This window comes from Gorilla gorilla, chromosome 20 (genome assembly GCF_029281585.2).
Source record: "Gorilla gorilla gorilla isolate KB3781 chromosome 20, NHGRI_mGorGor1-v2.1_pri, whole genome shotgun sequence".
Lineage (NCBI taxonomy): Eukaryota > Metazoa > Chordata > Mammalia > Primates > Hominidae > Gorilla > Gorilla gorilla.
The window spans coordinates 48,184,933-48,209,455 of NC_073244.2; the positions used below are offsets into that span (position 1 = coordinate 48,184,933).

At 47.3% G+C, this 24,523-nt stretch overlaps 1 protein-coding gene across 4 annotated transcripts in view; it reads left to right on the top strand.

Annotated features, from left to right (window-relative positions):
- The first annotated feature begins 552 nt into the window (after nucleotides 1–552).
- Nucleotides 553–24,523, top strand: part of ZNF420 (zinc finger protein 420) — a 112,371-nt gene continuing 88,400 nt past the window's right edge. For 2 of the 4 annotated variants that reach the window (XM_055369179.2, XM_055369178.2), the window contains exon 1: nucleotides 629–859. The gene's annotated coding sequence lies outside the window, so the exon portion shown is untranslated. Of the gene's footprint in view, nucleotides 860–24,523 lie in introns of all 4 variants that reach the window. The other 2 variants (XM_055369174.2, XM_055369173.2) reach the window with 2 other exon arrangements.

Here is a 24,523-nt window from a genome sequence, read left to right on the forward strand (position 1 = left end):
ACACCCAGCATCTCAGAACCATTTAATAAAGACTAGGAACAGAAGTCACGTCACATGCAGCTGCAAGATGGTGGATCCCTGCACAATTACCCCAAAGTTCCTGGCTTTATATACCATAGGGAATTTGCCTAAGGGCAGGACTATAATAAGTATGGTTCGTGAGCAAACATCAAGGTTGTTTGACCTAAGGGGGAGAATTTAAGGTAAGTACATGAAAGTACATTTAAGGTGTTCCTAGAACTGGGGCTAATCAAGAGTCAACATGGTAGATTAGCATCCAAGATGGAGTTGCTTTAACCCCTGGCGGAGACCCAAGCCTGCGCCTTGAAGCTCCTTCTCCACCGGTAGAAGTCGACTCAAGGAGGTCATGAGGACAGGACTCCTGGGGGTCCCACTCTGGGGCACCCGTAGCCCTCTCTTCCACAGCGCCCTCCTACTGGACTCCCGCTATAGCCGCCGCCGTCACTGCAGCAAGTGCACCCCCTCCCCCAACCCCGAGGCCGCCGCGCAGCCACCATTGTTTAAAGAAGCCTCTGCCTGACTTCCGGGAGCAGAGCACTGGACGGACAAGCCAATGCGCATGCGCGAGGCGCCGGCTGCTTCCCCGTTCACAATGACCCCCACGGTTGCCTAAGAAACCAGTCCCTGAGGCTTGGGAAAGCAGGAGCCCTCCGCGGCAGTGCGTCGGTGTCGAGGCTCCGAGGCTCCGGCCTCACCTCTCCAGGAGGTCAACAGAACGACAGGACGTTCTCCGAATGCCAGGAGTCGCAGAGGGCAGAGCAGGATGAAGAAATCACAGGCGGAGTCTAGGGGAAGCAGTACGGCATCCCTGCCTCAGGCCTGCCCGGACGGTGTGCGGGTGAGTCTCCCCAAAAGTCGTGCCCCTGTCAACTCGAGGACAGGTCTGCCTGTGTGCCTGTAGGCTACTGTCTCACCCAAGGGTTGTTCTCACAGAGAGCAGAACCCCGCAGCCTCAGGAGTTGCCTGGGGCGAGCGAGGGGGGATGTTTGTGTACCACTGCTGTGTGTGTGTGTAGTGTGTGTGTGTCTCACTTTCTTCTCTCTCTGTCTACCTCTGTTTCTCTCTTTCTCTGTGTGTGTGCCCGTGTGAGTGTGTTGTGACGAATGTGCCCTGTGCGCCAAAGGGCAATTTCTTGTATGTCGGCCTGTCTTTGGTGAGCCTCTTTCTGCATCTCTGCCTGGGTCATGTGGAGATGCTTCGGACCCAGAGGAATTGAAATCTCATCCCCAGCCTGAGTGGCAGCTTTTCTAGGATCAAGACCACACCCCAGCCAAGGACAAAAGCATCAGAAGAGCTCACTGTCCTGAGGGAGGGGAGCAGACCGACGTCAAAGACGATGGTTGTAAATCCGCGAGACTCTTCTCTGACAAATGAAGCCACACCACGACACAGGCTTAAAGAAGAAGCCGGGAACAGGACATGGCAAGGATCCCTGTCACTGGAACACTGGCCTTTCTGGACAAGTCACCCGTTTGGCACTCCTCCCCGGGTGCCCGTTGCGGTGGCACTGTGCTGTATCCTGCCTGGGCTCTGGCCTCTGCTCTGTCCTCCCTCTTGCTGTGTCTCCCGTTTCTGAGGGGCGCAGATGCTTCTTGGTCTGGCTCAATGTCTTCAACAAAGAACACTTTCCAGTCCATCAGGCAGAAACTTCAAGGAGATCCATGTCATAATTGTTTCCCTCTGCAAACCTGTTTCTGGTGGATTGGGCACGTGTGAAGATCCTGGAGCTCTGGGCATCCATACCTGTCTCAGACAGGGAAGCTCCCTTGGTCTCCATGTTTCACCTGATGGCTGCATAGTTTCCCTAGAATGAATGGTAGGCGACCGTGGCTGGCCTTGCTTCAAGAGAGGCGGTGTCACATTTCCTCTGCATTTCCTGTCTCATTCTTAAGGGACATCTGCTTCCTCTGCTCCTGGGTGGACTGCCTCCCAGAACTGAATCTTTTGGCTGCCAAAAGGGACTGGGCTGGGGCTGGGTGCATGGGAGGTTGCGTTAGGGCTACCTAGGCGGTGGAGGGATGGGGGTGGAGTGATCTTTACAGAAACCTCTCTGCTTATCCAGCAGGCTCCCCAAAATGTGGCTTGGACTTACGCACAGGGCCTCTTCTGGTTCCCAGCTGTGCTTTGCTTTTCCTTGGCATTGTTGGGGAGGTCACCTGTGCCCCTCTTCCACCGGGCACATGCCTGGACACCAGTGTTCGTCTCGCCATCGCCCCATATGGCCTCGGTGACACACACTCACCCCATCTGCTCTGGGGGACGCCAGTGCCACGTTTGGTCACATTGGCTCCACCTCGGACTCGCCCCTGTTCTTGTTTGCATGTCTCCTGGAAAGCGGTGGCGGCACACAGCAGCCCCAGGACTTTGGCAAGCGGGGCAGGCCACTGCACCTCCCAGGGAGGAGGGAGGCAGAGGGCTCATGTCACCATGCCTTGAGGCCCATGGGATCTTTCTGTGCCCCAGCGAGGCCCTGCCTGCCTCACCAGATGAGGTGAGCCCATCCCTGGTCACCTGGTGGGATCCAAAATCGGATCTGAAGAGTAGTACTGAGACCCCAGCAGGCGCCCTGAACCTCCTCTTCAACTGGTAGAAGTTGGCTCAAGGAGGCCCTGAGGACAGGACTCCTGCGAGTCCGGCCCTAGGGCGCCCGCAGCCCCCACTCCCTCCCCGCCCCCTACTTGATCCCGGATTCAGCCACCACCGCGCTGCATTAGGAGCCCCTACTGCCGCCGCCATTGTTCAAGGGGGCCTCAGCCTGAGTTCCAGGAGCGGAGCGCGAGTCGGCCTAGGCAATGCGCATGCCCGAGGCGCGAGAGGATTATCCCGTCACAGTGATTCCCACAGTTGCCTGAGAAACCAGTCCCTGAGGCTTGGCAAAGCAGGAGCCCTCCGTGGCAGTGCTTGGGTGTCCGGGCTCCGAGACCCCGGCCTGACCTCTCCATGGGGTCGAAAGGACGGTCTCTGGATGCCAGGAGTCGCGGAGGGCGGACCAGGATGAGGAAACCATTGGCGGAGGCTGGCAGAAGCAGTGCGGCATCCCAGCCTCAACTGCCGGGACGGTGTTCAAGTGAGTCTCCCCAAAAGTTCATGCCTCCCGTGATCTCGACGACATGTCTGCTTGTGTGCCCGTGGGCTGCTCTCTCACTTGAGAATCGTTCTCGCAAAGAGCAGAACCCCGCAGCCTCACGGGTTGCCTGGGGCTATGTGTTTCTGTGCCACTGCTCTATGTCTGTGTGTGTGTGTCTCCCATTCTCACTTCTCTCTCTGTCACTCTGTTTCTCTCTCTCTGTCTGTGAGTGTGTGTGCCGGTGTGCGTGTGTGTGTTGAATGAATGTGCCCTGTGCATCAAAAAGCGATTTCTTGCATATCGGCCTGTCTTTGGTGCGCCTCTTGCTGCGTCTCTGCCTGGGACATGTTGCCGGTTGTCAATCGGTTTCGCGGCAGTTCCACTTTGGGTTTCTAAAGGCCTCGACGACGTGAGGAGAGGCGTCGGTCCTGGAGGCACTGAAATCTCATCTCCATCCTGAGCGGCCTCTTTTCTAGGATCAAGACGACCACACTCCAGCCAAGGACAAAAGCCTCACAGGAGCTCACTGTCCTGCAGGAGGGGAGCAGACAAACGTCAAAAAAGATGGTTCTATCTCCTCACGGCTCTTCTCTGAAAAATGAAGCCACACCACGACACAATCTTCAAGAAGAAGCTGGGAATGGGACATGGCAAAAACCCCTGGCCTCTCTGGACAAGTCACCTGTTTGGTACTCCTCCCCTCAGCCCGTGGCAGTGGCACTGTGCTGTATCCTGCCTGGGCTCTCGCCTCTGCTCTGTCCTCCCTCTTGCTCTGTCTGCCCTGTTTCTGAGGGGCCTAGATGCTTCTTGTTCTGGTTCAATGTCTTCAACAAAGATCACTTCCCAGTCCAACAGGGAGAAAGTGGTGATCCGTGTCATGATTGTTTCTCTTCCCCAAACCCGTTTCTGGTGGATTGGGCAGGTTTGATGATCCTGGAGCTCTGGGCATCCATACCTGTCTCAGACAGGGAAGCTCCCTTGGTCTCCACGTTTCATGGGATGGCTGCGTGGTTGGCCTAGAATGAGTGGTAGGCAACCGTGGCTGGCCTTGGCTTCTAGGAAAGGCGGTGTCGCGTTTCCTCTTCACTTCATGTTTCATTCGTGAGGGACATCCTCTTCTGAGCTCCTGGGTGGACTGCCTCCCAGAACTGAATATTTTGGCTGCCATGAATGTCAGGGAGCCAAAGGGATTGGGCTGGGGCTGGGTGCATGGGAGGTTGTGTCGGGGCTACCTAGGCATTGGAGAGGTGGGGGTGAAGTGAACTTTGCAGAAACCTCTCTGCTCCTCCAGCAGGTGTAGCAAAATGTGGCTTGGATTCACGCACAGGCCCTCTCCTGGTTCCCAGGTGTGCTTTGCTTTTCCTTGACGTTGTTGGGGAGGTCACCTGTGCCCCCCTTCCACCAGGCACATACCTGGACACCATTGTTCGTCTCGCCATCGCCCCATATGGCCTTGGCAATACACACTCACCCCATCTGCTCTGGGGGACGCCAGTGCCACGTGTGGTCGCATTGGCTCCACCTTGGACTCGCCCCTGTTCCTGTTTGCACGTGTACTAGAAAGCGGTGTCTTCTTGCAGGAGCCCCAGGGCTTTGGAAGCGGAACAGGCCACTGCTCCTCCCAGGGGCGAGGGAGGCAGAGGGCTCATGTGTCAGTGAATTTTCAGCCGACACCACGCCTTGAGGCTCATGGATCTTTCTGTGCCCCAGCGAGGCCCTGCCCGCCTCACCAGATGAGGTGAGCTCATCCCTGCTTACTTGGTGAGATCCAAAATCTGAAGAGGAGTCCTGAGACCCTAGCAGGCGCCCTGAAGCTCCTCCTCCACCGGTAGAAGTCGGCACAAGGAGGTCTTGAGGACAGGACTCCTGGGGGTCCAGCCCTGGGGCGCCCGCAGCCACCTCTCTCAACGAAGCCCCCTCCTCGATCTTGGATCCAGCTGCCCTCCTACCGCCGCGCCGCCGCCATTATTTAAAGGGGCCGCAGCCTGACTTCCAGGAGCGGAGCGCGAGTCGGCCTAGCTAATGCGCATGCGTGAGGCGCGAGCGGATTCTCGTCACAGTGATTCCCATGGTTGCCTAAGAAACCAGTCCCTGAGGCTTGGCAAAGCAGGAGCCCTACGTTGCAGTGCTTGGGTGTCGGGGCCTTGAGGCTCCGGCCTGACCTCTCCAGGGTGTCAACAGGATGGTCTCCGGATGCCAAGAGTGGTGGAGGTCCGACCAGGATGATGAAGCCACAGGCGGAGTCTGGGGGAAGCAGCTCGGCATCCCAGCTTCAGGCCTGCCGGGACGGCGTTCGAGTGAGTCTCCCAGAAAGTCATGCCCCCCCGTGACCTCGAGGACAGGACTGCCTGTGTGCCCGTGGGCTGCTCTCTCACCCGAGAGTCGTTCTCCTGGAGAGCAGAGCCCCGCAGCCTCAGGAGTTGCCTGGGGGTGTGTGCTTCTGTGCCACTGCTATATGTCTGTGTGTGTGTGTGTGTGTGTGTGTGTGTGTGTGTGTCTCCCATTCTCTCTTCCATCTCTGTCTCTGTTTCTATCTCTTTCTTACTTTGTCTGTGCGCCCGTTTGCGTCTGTGTGTGTTGGGACGAAAATGTCTTGTGCACCGGAGTGCTGTTACTTTCTTGTAAGCCTGTCTTTGTTGAGCCTCTTTTTGCGTCTTTTACTGGGTCTTGCGGCCCGTTGTCAGTTCTCCCTGCCGTTCCACTTTGCATTTTGTGAAAGCCTTGGCAACATGGGGAGCATCGTGGGTCCCGCAGGAGTTGAATTCTCCTCCCCATCCTGATAGGCCTCTTGTCCAAGATCAAGACGACCACACCACACTTAAGCACATTTTTTAAAGGGGTCGCAGCCTGATGTTTAGTAGCCGGGCCCATGTAGACCTGGCTAATGCGCCTTACTCGCTTCTCACTGCCTGTCACTTCGTCCACAGCAGCCCCCGCTCACTATTTTTTAAAGGGGCCACTGACGGGATTACAGGAGCCAAGCGCCTGTCGGCCTTGCCAATGTGCATGCTCGTGGCCTGAGCAGGTTCTCACGTCTTAATGATCCCCTCCATCGTCTGGGGAATGGGTCCCTGAGGCTTGCCGATCACAATCACTCCGTGGCAGTGCATCCGTGTCAAAGCTTTTGCCTCACCTCTCAACGTGGTTGACATGATTGTCTCCGGATGCCCAGATTTGAGGAGGTCACCGACCAGGATGAAAAAACCTCATGCAGAGTCACGGAGAAGCAGTGCGGGATCCCAGCTTCAGGGGACAGATGGAATCTCCGGACTCCCATTTGGATCTGATTTTGGATCCCACCCGTTGAGCAGGAATGGGGTTACAATCTGGTGAGGCGGGGAGGGCCTCTCTGGGGCACAGAACGGTCCCACGGGCCTCAAGCCATGGTGTCAGCTTAAAGTTCATTGACTCGTCAGCCCACTGCCTCCCTTCTCCTTGGACGGAGCAATGGCCTTCTCTGGTTTCCAAAATCCAGGGGCTCCTGTATCCCGACACTGCTTTCTGGGACCAGTGCCAACAGGGCCAGGGGTGAGTTTGAGGTGGAGCAAATGCGACCACACGTGGCACTGGCGTCCCCTATGAGCAGATGTAGTGAGCGTGTATCTCCAAGGTCGTCTGGGGTGATGTGGAGACTGACAGTGATGTCCTGGCATGCGCTCAGGGGGCTATGGGGACCTTCCGAAGAAAGCCAAGGAAAAGCAAATCACACCTGGGAACCCGGAGAGGGCCTATGCCGGAGAACAAGCCCATTCAGGGAGGCCTACTGGAGGAGGCGAGAGGTTTCTGCAAAGTACCCTTCACCCCCACCCCTCCATTGAGTAGGTACTTCTCAAGCTGTCTTTCCTTCACCCAGCCAAAACGGAAAATCGTTCCTGCCTTTTTAGGACAGCAGTGCTGAGCAGCAGGATTCCCTGAGCTTTGAGACCAGGACGGTGCCCTGGGAGGCCCAGGTCGAAGGGAGGCAGTGAGCTCATGAAATGGGGAATTTTCAGCTGACTCCCTCCCCTGGGGTCTCAGCTGTTTCTGTGCCCCAGCGACCCCCTTCACACCTCACCAGACTGAATAACCAGCCCCATGGGACCTGATTTCTGCCCATACCTTCCAATCCGGAATCGGAGCAGAAGAGCAGTCCCGAGGGCCCACCTCACGGTCTGAAGCGCCTCCTCCTCCACCGGGATCCGAACACGAAGTCGGCTTAAGGAGGCCCTGAGGTCAGGACTCTTAGGGTCCTGCGCTGCTTGTCGCAAGCAGCCTCCTCCCCCAAGCCGCCGCCGGTCCATCTCTAGCATTTTCCTGGGGCTGCAGCCTGACAGCCCTGACATTGCAGCGCGCGCGAGCCGACCACGACAATGCGCATGCACCAAACGCGAGGCACCAGGGCAAGCTCTGAGCCAGGGCTGGCCTCCCAGGGACCACCACCATTGCCTGGGCACGGGTCCCAGAGGCTTGGCAGATCAGGAGCCCTCTGTGGCAGTGTGTAGAGTTGGGCTGATGTCTCTCCTCTCTGGGGGATCAGCGCGGTGATCCCACAATCCTTGGAGACTGGCAGGGCCGAACTAGGCTGAAGAAACGTCAAGCAGGGCCCCAAGAATGCACCACAGGATCCCTAAGGATCCCTATGATGTATCAGGCCTGCCTAGATAGTTTAGGGGTGAATCTCCTTGAAAGTCGTCCCCCCGGGATTTGGACATACGGCCTGCCTATGTGCCCGAGGGCTGCTCTCTCCCCGGAGGGGCTTTCTGGCAGAGAGCAGAACCACGCAGCCTCAGGAGCTGCCTGGCTGTGTGTTTCTGTGCGAGTGCTGGATGTCTCTGTGTGTGTGTGTGTGTGTGTGTGTGTGTGTGTGTGTGTGTGTGTGTGTGGTTTCTTGTGAAACAAATGTGACTCGTGCGCTGGAGCGCGGTTTCTCTCAAGTCCACCTACCTTCTGATGCTCCTCACTCTGTGGCTCCGCTTGGGCTGGGGGCCCCACGTCCTTTGTTTTGCTTGTAGTTCCTGAAGCCTCGGAGAAGTGGGGGGCTGGCTCCAACCCACAGGGGTCCAAATCATCTCCCCACCCCGGGGAGCCATTCTTCTAGAAGATGAGCACAACACACCCAAGAACAGACGCCTCCTAGGGGCCCATGGTCCTGCGGCACATCCAGGGCTGGACCCTAGCTGTCCTGTCCTCAGGATCCCCTTGAGCCCACTTCAAATTCCGTTGCTGGCAGGGCAGGAGCTTAAGGATGTCAGGTGGGCACTCAATCTTCTTTCAGTTCCATTCCGGGTCAAAAAGAAATGATGTGTGCAGAAATAAGGTGAGACAGGGGTGAGGATACAGTCTGATGACGTGGGGAGGAGGTCCCACAACTACACCAGCAGGACAGGTGCAGATAGATGTCAAAGAAGCTGGTTCCAACTCATTCTCCCCTTCCTCTTCACTGCATAACCTGTCCACACCATGGCCTGGTGCTGGTGGAAGAAGACATGAATGTGAGGAGAATATTTGGACTGCAAACTGTGGCCTTTCTGGCCAGCTTCCAGGTTGGGCCCTCATTCCCGGAGCCACATGCGAGTGGGATGGATTGATCCTGCGCGGGCTCTGGCCTCTTCTCTGTCCTCTCTTTTCCTGCCTTCCATGTTTCTCATGGGCCTAGGGTTTCCTTGGTCTGGCTCTACATTCTCTACAACAAACTTTTCCCAGTTAGTTGAGGATGACCTTTCTGAAGATCCATGTCATGAGTGTTTCCTCCTCAACACCCACATTTCCTAATGACTGGGTAGCTGTGATAATTCTTGAACCATGGGTGCTCGTAGCTCCCACCAACAGGGAAACTTTTGGTCCTCCTATTCCATCAGATGACTGCATGATTCCCATAGGATGAGAGGTAGTCAGCCATGGCTGGCCTTTGCCTTCTAATCTAGGCTGTGTTTCATTTCCTCTGCACATCCTTTCTCATTGTTGAGTGATCTCCCATTTCTCTATTCCTGACTGGAACTGCCTCTCAGCACGGAACCATTGGCTGTTAGGAATTTCACAGAGCAAAAGGGACTGGCAGTTGACTGGGTGCAGGCCAGGTGGTGGGTAGTGATCCGGTGTGGGGTTTAGGGTGTTTTGCACTTTGCACCTCTTGGCTCCTCTGGCTGGAATCCCTGAACGGGGCTTGGACTCCAGCACAGGCCCCTCCTGTGGTCCCAGTTGTGCTTTGCTTGTCCTTCCCTTTCTTGGGGATCCTCAGTGCCCATTGGGAGCATGCCTGGACATCCTTCTGAGGCTTGGATTCACCCCATATGGCCTTTGAGACACACTCTCAACCTTATCTGTCCCCATGGATTGCCAGTTCCAGGTGTGGCCACCTTGGCTCCACTTTCAGCTTGCCTTTGTCCTCGTTCCCGTCGCTACTGGACAGCAGTGCTGAGGAGAAGCAGGAGCTTCTGGCAGCCAGACAGGCATGTTTGCTGAGGCACTAGTTTGCATGATGCTACTGGGACCCCTTGGAGGATGATTTTGGTAGTAGGGCCAAGGCCAAACAGGTTAGTAGCCAAGCTCTATGGGACTTGGGTTGTTTCCAAGTCTGAAGCAAGATGACTGCTGGGTCTACAACCTAGATATGTGTCACTGCTTTCAAAACAACCCTCTTAGGTCTTGGGATCCACAAGGGTTTCATAACCTCCTACATGAATCCCAAGGCTCCCAGAGAGAGACTTTTGCCAATGGATAAGTGCAGAATTCTTACTGTTGTGGGGGGATATGAGCAGGTGACCACATATTTCACCATCTTGCTAACATCATCACCATCTGTTTCATTTATTGTATAATAAACTAGTAAACCTAAGTGTTTTCCACAGATCTGTAGCCATTCTAGCAAATGATGCAACTAATGGAGAGGATCATGGGAACTTCTGATTCAGTCATTCAGTAAGACGTACAGGTGACATCTGCACTTGTGATTGGTGTCTGAAGTGAGAGTAGTCTTGTGGGACTGAGCCCCTGGCCTGTGGGATCTGACCCTAAATCTGATTAGTGTCAGAATTGAAGTGCAGGATGCCCAATTGGTGTCCACAAGGAAAAGCCCCACACAAGTGGTATGAGAAGTACTGAGAGTGGCATGAGTATAGAAGGAAAACCTGCTTTTGCAGATACAGTGGCATACATACAATCCTTTTGTATAACCAGGGTTATACACCATGACCAAGTAGAATTTATTCTTGGAATGAAACAATGGTTAAATATTTGAAATCCTAACAGTGTAATATATCACATTAAGAATGAAGGAAAAACCCCACTTGATTATCTCAATTCACGCAAAAAGTTTCAACCAATTTCAAAAACCATTCATGATTTTTTAAAAAGTCATGCAACAAATTAGGAATTGAAGGAAACTACCTCAACATAATAAAAGTTTTATGTGAAAAACCCACAGTGGACAGCACACTCGGTGAAAGACTGAAAGTTTTTTCTCCAAGATCAGGAACAAAGGAAGAAGGCCTGCTGTCACCATGTTCATTCAGCAGAGTACTAAAAGTACTAGCTACAGAAATGTGGCAAAAAAAACAACAACCGGCATCCAAATTGAAGACAATGAAATGAATTTTCTGTGTTTGCAGATGATATGATCTAATGTGTAAAAAACCCAAAAGACTCCATAAACAAAAAACAACTAATAAAATGAATTCAGCAGAGTGCCAGGATGGTCAACACACAGACAAAAAAAAGTTTCATTTCTATACAATTACACTGAAGAACACAAAAAAAGAGAAAACCATGCCATTCACAATAGCATCAAAAAGAATAAACTTCTTCAAAGTTAACCAACAAATTGAAAGACTTGTCCAATGAAAACTACATATCATTCCTGAAAAAAAATTAAAGACATAAACTGAAAGGCATCCCCATGTTCATGGATTGGGAAATTTAATATTGTTAATATGTCAATACTATCTATCTAAAGCCATCTACAGATTTCATGTAATCCTTCTGAAATTCTAATGACATTTTTTGTATAAACAGAAAAATCTATCCTGAAATTCATATGAAACCTCATGGGATTCCAAGTAGGCAAAACAACCCTAAAACCTAGGAATAAAGCTGGAAAAATCACACTTTCTGATTTCAGAACTTACTGCAAAATGAGAGTAATCAAAGAGTCCAATATTAATCAATGCATATATAGCCAGATGCTTATCAGCAAGGGTGCCAAGATCAGTCAATGGGGATATGACAGGGTTCTGAACTGTGCTAGGAAAACTGGGTATCTACATAAAAAAGAATAAAGTTGAACTTATTTTATTTTTATTTTTTGTTTGTTTGTTTTTTTGAGACAGAATCTGTGTCGCCCAGGTTAGAGTGCAGTGGCACGATCTTAGCTCACTGCAACTTCTGCCTCCTGGGTTTAAGTAATTCTCCTGCCTCAGCCTCCTGAGTAGCTGGGATTACAGGTGTGCGCCACCATGCCCAGTGAATTTTTTTATATTTTTAGTAGAGGCGGGGTTTCACCATGTTGGCCAGGCTGGTCTCAAACTCCTGGCCTCAAGTGACCCACCCACCTCAGCCTCCCAAAATGCTGGGATTACAGGCACAAGTCACTGTGCCCAGCCAAAGTTGAACTCTTAGTGCCATATACAAAATTAGCTTAAAATGGATCCATAAACTAATTGTGAGATCAAATGCTTTCATAGCACTGTATTTGGTAATTTTTTTTGGAGGATACCAAATGTACAGGCATCAAAAGAAAAAACAGACAAGTTGAAATTCATGAAAAGTAAAAAAGAAGTGTGAATCAAAAGACATCAATAGATTTAAAGGGAAACCCACAGAATGAAAGAAAATATTTGCAATCATAAACCTGATAAGGGATTAAGATGCTAAATATATAATCTGTAAAATCCAACAATTAAAAGGGTCCAAAAATCTGCCACAGACTTCAGAGACTTCACGTCTCTACTAAAAATACAAAAATTATTTCTCCAAAGACATACAGATGGCCAATAAGCATGTAAAAAGATACTCACCACACTAATTATTAGGGAAATGCTAATCAAATCTATAAGGAGATACTACTTTATCTCCATTAGAAAGGCTGCCATTAAAAAATAGAAAATAAGAGCTGTTGGTAATGATATAGAGAAATGGGAACCCTGAGGCACTATTGCAGGGAATAGAAAAAGGTACAGCCACTGTGAAAAACAGCATGGCAATTCCTTAAAAAATTGAAAATGGAGGCCAGGCATGGTGGCTCAAGCCTGTAATCCCAACACTTGGGGAGGCTGAGGTGGGCGGATCACTTGAAGACCAGCCTGGCCAACATGGTGAAACCCCATCTCTACTAAAAATACAAAAATTAGCCAGGCGCAGTGGCATGTGCCTGTAATCCCAGAGGGCTGAGACAGGAAAATCGCTTGAACCCAGAAGGCAGAGTTTGCAGTGAGCCAAGATTTGACCACTGCACTCCCAACTGGGCGACAGAGAAAGACTTATCTGTCACAAAAAAAAAAAAAAAAAAAATTAAAAATAGAATTACCATATGATCCAGCAATTCCACATCTAGGTAGACACTCTGGGAAACTGAAAGCAGTTTCAAAGAGATATTTGTACACCCATGTGACAGAGCAGGAGCATCGCCATCTTGGACAAACACCACCATTTTAAATTCCCCTTGGCCGAGCGTGGTGGCTCACGCCTGTAATCTCAGCACTTTGGGAGGCTGAGGAGGGTGGATCATAAGGTCAGGAGATCGAGAACATCCTGGCTAACACGGTGAAACCCCGTCTCTACTAAAAATACAAAAAATTAGCCGGGCGCAGTGGCGGGCGCCTGTAGTCCCAGCTACTCGGGAGGCTGAGGCAGGAGAATCGCTTGAACCCGGGAGGCGGAGCTTGCAGTGAGCCCAGATGGCGCCACTGCACTCCAGCCTGGGCGACAGAGTGAGACTCCGTCTCAAAAAAAAAAAGTTTCCCTTGATTAAAAACTGCCTAAATCCAGCCCCAAAACACAACACAATGGCTAATGTCAGCATGACCATAAACGACAAATGACACTTCTGACCAGAAACATTCCAACCCCGAGATAAACCTCCCTCTGAACAGAAACATTGCAGCCCCGCAACAAAACTCTCCTCTACCCAAAAATATTCCGAACTTGCAATAAGCTCTCACTCCCTGAACCCTTAAATATCCTTATTCTGTAAGAGAGAACATGCCTGACCTAAATCAGCCAGAAGCCCCTCTCAGGTTTATTTTCCCAAATAAACCTGTCTTTGACGGTCAAGCTGCTTTTCGTGTTTGTTTCTTCTTTCTTTAACCCTTACACCACGTTCATAGCAGCGTTATGCACAATAGCTAAAGTAGAGGCACCCCAAGTGTCCCTTAGTCAATAGATACATAAGTAAAATGCAGTAAATACACACAGTGCACATTATTCAGCCTTTAAATAGAAGGAAATTCTGACATATGCTGCAACATGGATGTGAAGAATATTATACTAAGGAAATAAGCCTGTTATAAAATAAATACTGTATTATTCCACTTATATGAGGTACTTACGACAGTCAACATTATAGAAACAGATAGTAGAATGGTGGTTGGCAGGGGTTGGGGGAATGGGGAGTCATTGTTTAATAGGTATAGAGTTTCAGTTTTGCAAAATGAAGAGTTCTGGAAATAAATGGTGGTGGTGTTTGCTCAACAATATGAATGTCCTTAATAACTCTGAACAGAAGTGTATGCTTTAAATGGTTATGACACCAAATTTTATGTGTATTTCACGATTTTTAAAAATTAGGAGGAAAATAACCCAGCCAAAATCATGAACAAAAGACGTGTAAACCAGGAGTTGAGAAACTCTTTCTGAAAAGGTCAAGAGTGCTTTCCTGTTCCACAGAGTCTCTGTACTGACTATTCAACTCTATTATAATAGGAAGAAAGCAGCCATAGACAAAAAGTAGACAATAAGTGTGCTAATCTTGCAATGAAACATTTTTTATTTTTTATTTTTTTTTGAAATGAAGTTTTACTCTTGTTGCCCAGGCTGGAGTGCAATGGTGCTATCTCTGCTCACCGCAACCTCTGCCTCCTGGGCTCAAGTGATTCTTCTGCCTCAGCCTTCCAAACAGCTAGGATTACAGGCATATGCCACCACACCCAGATAATTTTGTATTTTTAGTAGAGATGGGGTGTCTCCATGTTGGTCAGGCTGGTCTCTAACTCTTGATCTCAGGTGATCCGCCTGCCTCAGCATCCCAAAGTGCTTTGATTATAGGCATGAACCACCACACTGGGCCGAAATATTTAAAAAGTGGTGAGTTGCATTTGGTTACTGGTCAGAGTTTCCCAATCAAATGCATAAGCTGGTTACCACTTTGAAAATGAGTAGTTGTAGGCCAGGAGCAGTGGCTCACACCTGTAATCTCAGCACTTTGGGAGGCCAAGGCATGGGGATCACGAGGTCAGGAGTTGGAGACCAGCCTGACCAATACGGTGAAACCCTATCTCTACTAAAAACACAAAAATTAGCATGGCATGGTGGCGTACACCTGTAGTCCCAGCTACTCGGGAGGCTGAGGCAGGAGAATCACTTGAACCCAGGAGGTGAAGGTTGTGGTGAGCCGAGATTGTGCCACTGCACTCCAGCCTGGGCAACAGAGCGACAGTCTGTCTCAAAAAAAAAAAAAAAAGAAAGAAAAGAAAAGAAAATGAATAGTTGTACGTTACTGAGAAAATTGAAAAAATCTGAATTTGGATTCAATTTTGGAATAGAGAATTATTACTGATTTTCTTATGTGTGATTATATGACACTTTGAGTAAACAGGAAATTGCTTTTGGGGAGATGGACTCATGTATTTAGATGTAGAAAATTATATCGTCCATAACACTGTCAAATTATATATCAAATGTATAGGGGCAAAAAATCTAATGTGGCAATATATTAATATATATTTTATTTGCTGCAATTTTAAAAACTTTTCTATATATTTAAACTTAAATATATAATTAAATGTATAATAAAAGTGTAAAAATTGCAAACTAGATAATATTTGGTTAATTTCTAATGCATTTTGAATTGTGCAAAAGGAATATAAATTATTATTTTCACACTTTTGACATTTTAAAAATTTGTACATCTGAATTTCATTCCAGGATTAAGTGTGTGATTCACCTTGAAATTTGAATGAGACCCTCTCATGGTTTTTACTTGCTTGAGTTTATCCAGAATGAATTCAAATTCAAAAAGGGATGAGTAATTACATGAAATGCTTCTGAATTCTGTCATTCTTCTGAATTTTATCTCATCAAAATCCACTAACAATTCCACAGAAATGAAAAAAATTAACAAAAAATAGCACCCATAATGATATCACAAATGGAAGCTAATATTTATTGAACATAACAGTACATTCTAGATAGTGTTCCATGTTTTTTTCATGTATTAACTCATGTAATACAGCAATATACTGTAGGTACTACTATCGCCATTTACATATGATGCCCAGAGGGGATTATTATCCCCAATATCATATTGGCTGTAAGGAGTTGAACGCTGATGACGATCATTAAGATATGTAGCATGGGGGCGGGCGCGGTGGCTCACGCCTGTAATCCCAGCACTTTGGGAGGCCGAAGCAAGCGGATCACAAGGTCAGGCGTTCGAGACAAGCCTGACCAACATGGTGAAACCCAATCTCTACTAAAAAAATACAAAAATTAGCCAGGCATGGTGGTGCACACCTGTAATCTCAGCTACCTAGGAGACTAAGGCAGGAGAATCACTTAAACCCAGGAGGCAGAGGTTGCAGTGAGCCGAGACTGCACCACAGCACTCCAGCCTGGGCGACAGAGCGAGACTCCGTCTCAAAGAAAAAGAAAAAAAAAAAAGATATGTAGAATGCCTAAAGCCTTTTCCACATCACACAGCTCTGTTTGATGACTTTTCATCAATTTAACAGTAATTGGTGCTGGAAGACTTTTACATACAAAGTATAAAGAGCAATGCTTTCCTATATCCTCTCAATTTTCCTCTATTACGAATGGTTTGATAATGCAAAAATAGAAGAATGCCAGAAAAGGTTTTCTTTTCTTTCTTTTTTTTTCTTTTTGAGATGGAGTCTTGCTCTGTCGCCCACGCTGGAGTGCAGTGGCGCAATCTTGGCTCACTGCAGCCTCTGCCTCCTGGGTTCCAGGGATTCTCTTGCCTCAGCTTTTGGTCATTCGTATCCTTTGGTTCATAGATATTTTGAGTCTAGTGCCTTCTAATTGCTGACCTAAATAATATCCCTTGGTTTTTACAGATAATACAAAGTGGATTTCAGTAACAATCTTGAGTCTTCACAGAAGCTAATGAAGTCAGGGATTCCATGAAGCCATCCAAGCATATAGAGCTCATTTCCCTGGGTCCCTTTTCCTTAGCTCAAGGCCACACAAAATCAGAACATGAATTCCAGCCCACATTTGCATTATGTCGAAATACTTATGAGTTACAAATGAAGCTAACAAATAGCTAAATATGTTCTATTCATCTACTTTGATAAATATACCGCCATAATAACCCACAAGGTCAAAGTCGAGTGTAGAATTCTCAGATTCTTTGGTGCTCTGCACGAGAATGTGGTAGCAGAGGGAGAGCCAATCCTCAGCCCCAGGCCAAACTTTTCCCTTTCATCATAGGTAGCCCTGTCCTCACTTGAGAAGCCTTGCGTACCCCTGTGTGGGGGACTCCCTAGGCCCCATGCAAGCTCCATCCACATTTCTCACCCCTTCAGACAGCAGAGTCTTGGGCACCATTTGGACAAGCAGAGTTTGCGCTTTTAAATAAACCCAGGGGAGAGGCCATGCAGGCTCAGGCACATTTGGCCAGGGGTCTGAGTGCCCAGAGTGTGGCCTAGAAGACAACGTGAGAGCTCTGGGCGGGCCGGGGTACAGTCAGTTGAGGGCCAGAGAGGCACCTTCTCAAGCGCAGGATTCAGGGCAGGGGTCCTCTTGCCGAGATCGATGGCTACGATTGCTCAGTGCAATGGCGCCTGCGTCATGTCTTCTCAGCGCATCTTTCACTCAGTCTCAGCCACTGTGGGGAGTTCCATGGAAGCGCAGGCTTCCCCTGTGCTGCCAGTAAACTCAAGCTACACTTTCTGCCCCAGGGCATCTCCATTATTTTGGAGATTATAGGATTTTGCCTGAGCACGAACACAGCCCAGAAACACTTGCAGGTTAACAGCCTCAGGGAAAGATCTCAACCAGTGTGGGACAGGTGGGCAAATGCTCCAGGCTTCTGTTTCAGGTGGACAGTTCGGGAAGACTTTCCGCAGACTCTCAGAAGGTTCTGGCAGAAAAGAAGTCCATGGCAGCAGCCTCAATAGCATGCCTCAATAGCAGGCCTCAGGTGATCCGTCCACCTCGGCCTCCCAAAGTGCTGGGATTACAGACGTGAGCCATCATGCCCAGCAACATAACATTTATATGCACAGGAAAGAAAAAATGTCGTGTGACTAGCTCTATTGCGATATTCGCCTCGTTGTGGTGACCTAGAACCAAACCTGTAATATCTCCAAGGTATGCCTGTACCCCTAAAAGAAGAGCTGGAGTAAGGACCTGGGTGTGGGTGGTTTATTTGGGAAGTGATCCCAAGAAGCAAGAGTGAGAAGTGGGGAGAGTGAGCCAGGTGAGAAAGAAAAGCCAAAATGATGGCATTGTTTGAACCCCAGAGGCAGAGGTTTCAGTGAGCCGAGATCATGCCACTGCACTCCAACCTGGGTGACAGAGCGAGACTCCGTCTCAAAAAAAAAAAAAAGTTGTGTTTACACTATTGTAGTCAATTAAGTATGCAATAGAGTTATGTTTAAAATATAATGTACATACCTTACTTTGAAAATACTTGATTGCCAAAAAATGCTAACCATCATCTGGTCCTTCATCAAGTCATAATCATTTTGCTGGTGCATAGTCTTGCTTCAGTGTTGATGGCTACTGACTTATTGGGGTGGTGGTTGCTGAAGGCTGGAGTGGGTGTGGCAGTTCCTTAAAATAAGATGACAATGTAGTTTGCCACATTGATTGACTCTTCCTTTCACCAAAGATTTCACTGTAGCATGCTGTGCAGTTTGGTAGCATCTTACCCACGGTAGAATTTTTATCAAAATTGGAATCAGTCCTCTCAAACCCTGCTCTATCAACTAAGTTTATGGAATATTGTAAGTCCTTTGTTGTTCTTTCAACAATGTTGACAGCATCTTCACCAGGAGTAGATTCCATCTCAAGAAACCACTTCTTTGCTCATTCATACTAAGCAACTCCTCATCCATTAAGATTGCAGCTATTTGGCAGGGTGCAGTGGCTCAGGCCTGTAATCCCAGCACTTTGGGGGAGGCCAAGGCAGGAGGATGATCTGAGCTTGGGAGTTTGAGACCAGCCTGACCTACATGGAGAAACCCCATCTCTACTAAAAATACAATACATGGAGAAGCCCCGTCTCTACTAAAAATATAACATTAGCCGGAATGGCAGTGCATGTCTATAATACCAGCTCCTCGGGAGGCTGAGGCAGGAGAATCGCTTGAACCCAGGAGGTGGAGGTTGCAGTGAGTCAAGAACGCACCATTGCACTCCAGCCTGGACAACAACAATGAAACTCTGTCTCAAAAAAAAAAAAAAAGAAAAGAAAAGAAAAAAATTGCAGCAATTCACTCACATCTTCAGGCTCCACTTGTAATTCTCTTTCTCTTGCTATCTCCACCACAACTGTGGTTACTTCCTCTGCTAGGGTCTTGAACCCCTCAAAGTCATTTATGAGGGTTGGAATCAACTTCTTCCAAACTCCTATTAATGCTGCTACTTTTACCTCGTCTCGAGAATCATGAATGTTCTTAATGGCATCTACAATAGTGAATCCTTTCCAGAAGTTTTCCAATTTACTTTGCTGAGATCCATCAAAGGAATCATGATCTATGGCAGCAACAGGCTTATAAAATATATTTCTCAAATAATAAGACTTGAAAATCAAAATGACACCTCAATCCATGGGATACAGAATAGATGTTGTGTTGGCAGGCATGAAAACAGCATTCATTTCCCTGTACATCTCCGTTAGAGCTCTTGGGTGACCAGGTATGTTGTCAATAAGCTGACGTATTTGAAAGGAATCTTTTTTTCTGAGCAGTAGTTCTCAACAGTGGGATTAAAATACTCAGCAACACATGCAGTAAACAGCTGTGATATCATCCAAGTGTTGTTCCACTTATAGAGCATGGGCAAAGTAGATTTAGTATAATTCTTAAGAGATGCCCTAGGATTTATGGAATCACAAATCAGCACTGGCTTTTAACAAGAGAGTCAGCCTGTCCTTTGAATGTTTCTTTCTTTTTTTTTTTTTTTTTTTGAGATATGGTCTCACTCTGTTGCCCAGACTGGATTGCAGTGGCGTGATCTTGGGCAACTGCAGACTTGACCTCCTTGGCTCAAGTCATCCTCCCACCTCAGCCTCCTGAGTAGCTGGTACCAGAGGCAGGCACCACAATACATGGCTACTTTTTGGTTTGTTTTTTTGTTTGTTTGTTTGTTGTTGTTGTTGTTTGTAGAGACAGGGTTTCACCATGTTTCCCAGGCTGGTCTCAAACTTCTAAGCTCAAGCAATTTTCCCACGTCAGCCTCCCAGAGTGCTGGGGTTACAGGCATGAGCCACCGTGGCTGGCCCCTTTGAAGCTCTGAAGCCAGGCATGGACTTATCCTCTCTATCCAAAGTCCTGGATGGCATTTTCTTCCAACAGAAGGCTGATTCATCTACATTGACAATCCATTGTTCAGTATAGCCACCTTCATCAATGATCTTAGCCAGATCTTCTGGATAACTTGCTGCAGCTTCTACAACAGAACTTGCAGCTTCATCTTGCACTATTATATCATAGAGAGGGCTTCCTTCCTTAAACATCGTGAACAAACCTATGCTAACTTCAGACTTTTCTTCTGTAGCATCCTCATCTCTCTCGGCCTTCATAAAATGGAAGATAATTAGGGCCTTGCTATGTATTAGGCTTTGGCTTAAGGGAATATTGTGGTTGACTTGGTCTTCTATCCAGACCACTTAAACTTTCTCCGTACCAGCAATAAGGCTTTGTTTTCTTTTTTTAATATTATAGAATTGGTTTATTGTAAAAGCAATTCAAGAATACCAGTTAAAATCTTATCCCAATGCTACCCAATAGAACCAAGAAGCAGTTAAGCACCTTTTACGTTAGGAACAAGGACATAAAACAAGATACCACATAAAGGCTATGATTCAAACTCAAAAAGAGAAAGGACTCTTGGGTCTCCTTCAGGTCAATAAAGAGGTTATCATAAGATCAAAGCACTGTGCCAGGTATCACAGTACTGTTACAACACTGAGGTATAACTGGCCAAATTAAAGTCACAGGGAAATGAAAATCTCCATACTATTGTTTTGTGGGTGTACTTAAGTGATTGAAATTCTAGAAACAGCTGCCTTTAATGACAGCAAGATGTAAGACAAGTGTTTATTAAAGAGAAAGAAGCTTATAAAGTTCTCTCTCAATGTCCCCCAAATCTTCACAGCCCCCCAACCTTCCCACCCTCCTCCTAAGCTAAAACTACTCAGCTTTACGATGCAGACTTAATTTATGGCTTGCTGGAAAATTACAGGCACTCCTTCCAAGTAGCTGTCATCTTCTGCACATTAAAAAAAAATTCCAGCCAGGCATGGTGGCTCACACCTGTAATCCCAGTACTTTGGGAGGCCGAGGTGGGAGGGTCACCTGAGGTCAGGAGTTCAAGACCAGCCTGGCCAACATGATGAAACCCCATCTCTACTAAAAATAAAAAATTAGCTAGGCATAGTGGCACACTCCTGGAAATTCTGAATCGCTTGAATCCGGGAGGCGGAGGTTGCAGTGAGCTGAGATCATGCCACTGCACTCCAGCCTGGGCGACGGAGTGAAACACTATCTCAAAAAAAAAAAAAAAATCCCAACAAAATGTTACATAATTTATATACCCAATTTTGCTTTAATCTTTCTGCTGTTTTCGTAATAAAAGCCTTACAGTCAATTATTATGAGTGATCAGCCTATAAACTATTATATATAATACAGTGATTGCATTTTTTGAGCACTGGAAGTACTTAAAACTTCTTACTTCCAACTTTTGCACTCCTTCAAAATGAAGGGCCAAAATACTTAGATTTTGTAATTGGGAGGAAAAGCAATCTGTCTTCCCAAGATGATGCTTTTCATAGCAGCTTTTGCCAGGGGAAGCGATTTTATATCTGTAATAAATCCTTGAAAATAAGCGCTTATTCTAGAAACATTGGAAGATCCTTAAAACACAGAGGTGCTAGCTGGTACCATTTAAATTCACAACCAGCTATTACTTTATAGCTTATATTGAAGAGTTCATTCATGCTCATTATTTAAAAAATATATATATAAAAAATACTCTTTAGAACCCATTATTACTCCTGTAGACACATACACTTTTTACAGCATTTCTTTCTGTAAAAATAAAGGTATAATCATGATTATCTCTATTTCTTTGCTAAATTCAACTGTCAATATACATTTATTAACCTGATCACTTTTCCGGGTAACTCAAGACTTTATAGTATTCTCTCCAGGGTCTATTTTCTTTTTTCTTTTATTTTCTGTTTTTCTTTTTAATGGAGACGAAGTCTCTCTCTGTTGCCCAGGCTGGAGTGCCGTGGCGTGATCTTGGCTCACTGCAACTTCCGCCTCCCCAGTTCAAGCAATTCTCTCCCTCAGCCTCCGGAGTAACTGGGACTACAGGTGCCCACCACCATGCCTGGCTAAGTTTTGTATTTTTAAATAGAGGCGAGGTTTCACCATCTTGGCCAGGCTGGTCTTGAACTCCTGACCTTGTGATCCACCTGCCTCAGCCTCCCAAAGTGCTGGGATTACAGGCGTAAGCCACCGCGCCTGGCCCTCCAGGGCCAATTTTCAGCATATAGAAGTAGGAGTAAGACTTACAAGTAAGAACCATCTTGAAGGCAATTTTTTCATATAGTCTTTAATGTGTTCATCACAAATGAGAACTTGAGAACTACAAACTAGAATTTATTTCCAAAACTAAGGCAAAGGTAAACTTCCAGAACTAAATGTAAGTAAACCACTATAAAGCTTATTTCTGTCATGCACCTTATGAACCTACTCAGTAATTTCCAAACAACACTCAAATTAGTCCAAGGGAGTCCAAGGGGCAAAATAAAGCCACTTCTGGTTTGCTCTTTTCCAATTCATCAGATAATATCTATCGTGTGCCCAGAGGGCATGGAGTACTCCCCTAGGCACTATCCATAGTAATTAGGGCTTTGTTTTTTTATTATGCATGTTTTTGCTGGAGTAGCACTTTTAATTTCCTTTGAGAACTTTTTCTTTGCACTTAAAACTTGGCTAACTTTGGCACAAGAAGTATAGCTTTCGGCCTGCGTTTTCAACATGGCCTTCCTCATTAAGCCTAATCGTTTCTTGGTTTTGAGTGAAAGTGAAAGACATGTGTCTTCCTTTAATTTGAACACTAAGAGGCCATTTGAGGGTTATTCATTGACATAATTTTAATATTTTTGAGTCTCAAGGAATAGGGAGGGCCAAGGAGAGAGAGAGAGAAATGGCTGGCCAGGGGAGCAGTCAGAACACATACAATTTTTATCAATTAACTTTGCCATCATGTAGGGGCCTGGTTCATGGCCTCCCAAAATAGTTACAACAGTTACCTCAAAGACCACCTATCACAGATCACCATAACAGAGTAATAGTAATGGAAAAGTTTGAAGTATTGTAAGAATTACCAAAATGTGACAGTCACAAACTGAGCACATGATGATAGAAACGTGGAACAGATAGACACTCCACACATGGTTGCCAAAACCTTCAATGTGTGAAAAACACAGTATCTGCAAAGTGTAACAACATGAGTTATGCCTTCACTCAAAAGAATAAAGGGACAAATCGAGGAAATGAAAGGACCAGTCCATTCCAAGTACAGCAATATCATCAGCACAATCTCGCTGGAGTCCTTCAACAACAAAGGCAAAAAGTATCCTCAACACATTTATATTATAACCTAAATTCCTGTTAAACAGGTTTGGGGGATTTTTAAGGGGCTGGCCCCTTTATTCTTTCCTCTATGTTAATTTTTAAATTCCTTATTTATTTATTTATTTTTTTGAGATGGAGTTTTGCTCTTCTTGCCCAGGCATAATCTCAGCTTATTGCCTCAGCCTTCCAAGTAGCTGGGACTACAGGCCCTGTCACCATGCCTGGCTAATTTTGTATGTTTAGTAGAGACAGGGTTTCACCATGTTGGTCAGTCTGGTCTAGAACTCCTGACCTCAGGTGATCCGCTGGCCTCAACCTCCTGAAGTGCTGGGATTACAGGCATGAGCCACCATGCCTGGCCTCTAAATTGCTCTTATGGAGACTCATTTTCATGGTTAAAATGTCCTGAATTGACTGTGGCTTGTTGGTGGGAAGAGGGATGGAGGAAGCTACTTATGGAAAATGAACAAGGAAGGGAAGCACACCAGAAGCTAGAAAGTGTCATCAATTTTTACATCAAAGACTCCATGACAAAGAGAAAGTACAAGTAGCCTGGTTTTGTAGCTGACCATTGGACTGCGGACTGCACTTGCAGCTACCAGGTTCTTCTGGATAGTCCCAGTTTTAAATTTTTGACCTGATATCCATGAACATAGTGCTACTGGTCAGACCTTTGTCCAGGTTTAAGCTTCAGAAAATAAGGTCTTCATGCAGTGGGAGGCCTGGTTAGGATCATGATTCTGCCCTGGGGCATCTGCCACTTCTGACCTGGAGATAAACTTGGCATCTACTATTTACCTCCACATTTTAACAGCCAAGGATGGGCTGGGCACAGTGTCTTACATCAGGAACTCCAGCAATTTGGGAGGCCAAGGCAGGAGGATCACTTGAGGCCAGGAGTTCAAGACCAGCCTGGGCAACATAGTGAGACATTATCTCTGTAAAAACAAACAAACAAACAAAACCGAGGATGGGTGGGTGGCAGGGAGCAGATCAACCTGGGCAACCATTAATCTGAGAGCTGGAAGGACCCTTAGACCAGCCCCCCAGTAACAGATGAGACTCTGCCCAGGGATTATAGCCTAAGGTAATGCCCTGAGCTTTTCTAGAGATTTGAAAATAATTAATCCTAAAACCACCAAGCACACTGCTACTGTTTGCTATTTAATAATGTTTTCCAGGCCGGGTGCGGTGGCTCATGCCTGTAATCCCAGGACTTTGGGAGGCTGAGGTGAGCGGATCACCTGAGGTCAGGAGTTCGAGACCAGCCTGGCCAACATGGTGAAACCCCATCTCTACTAAAAATACAAAAGATTAGCCGGGCATTGTGCTGCTTGGAAGGCTGAGGCAGTGAGGCAGAGTTTGCAATGAGCCGAGATCGCACCATTGCACTCCAGCCAAACTACAAG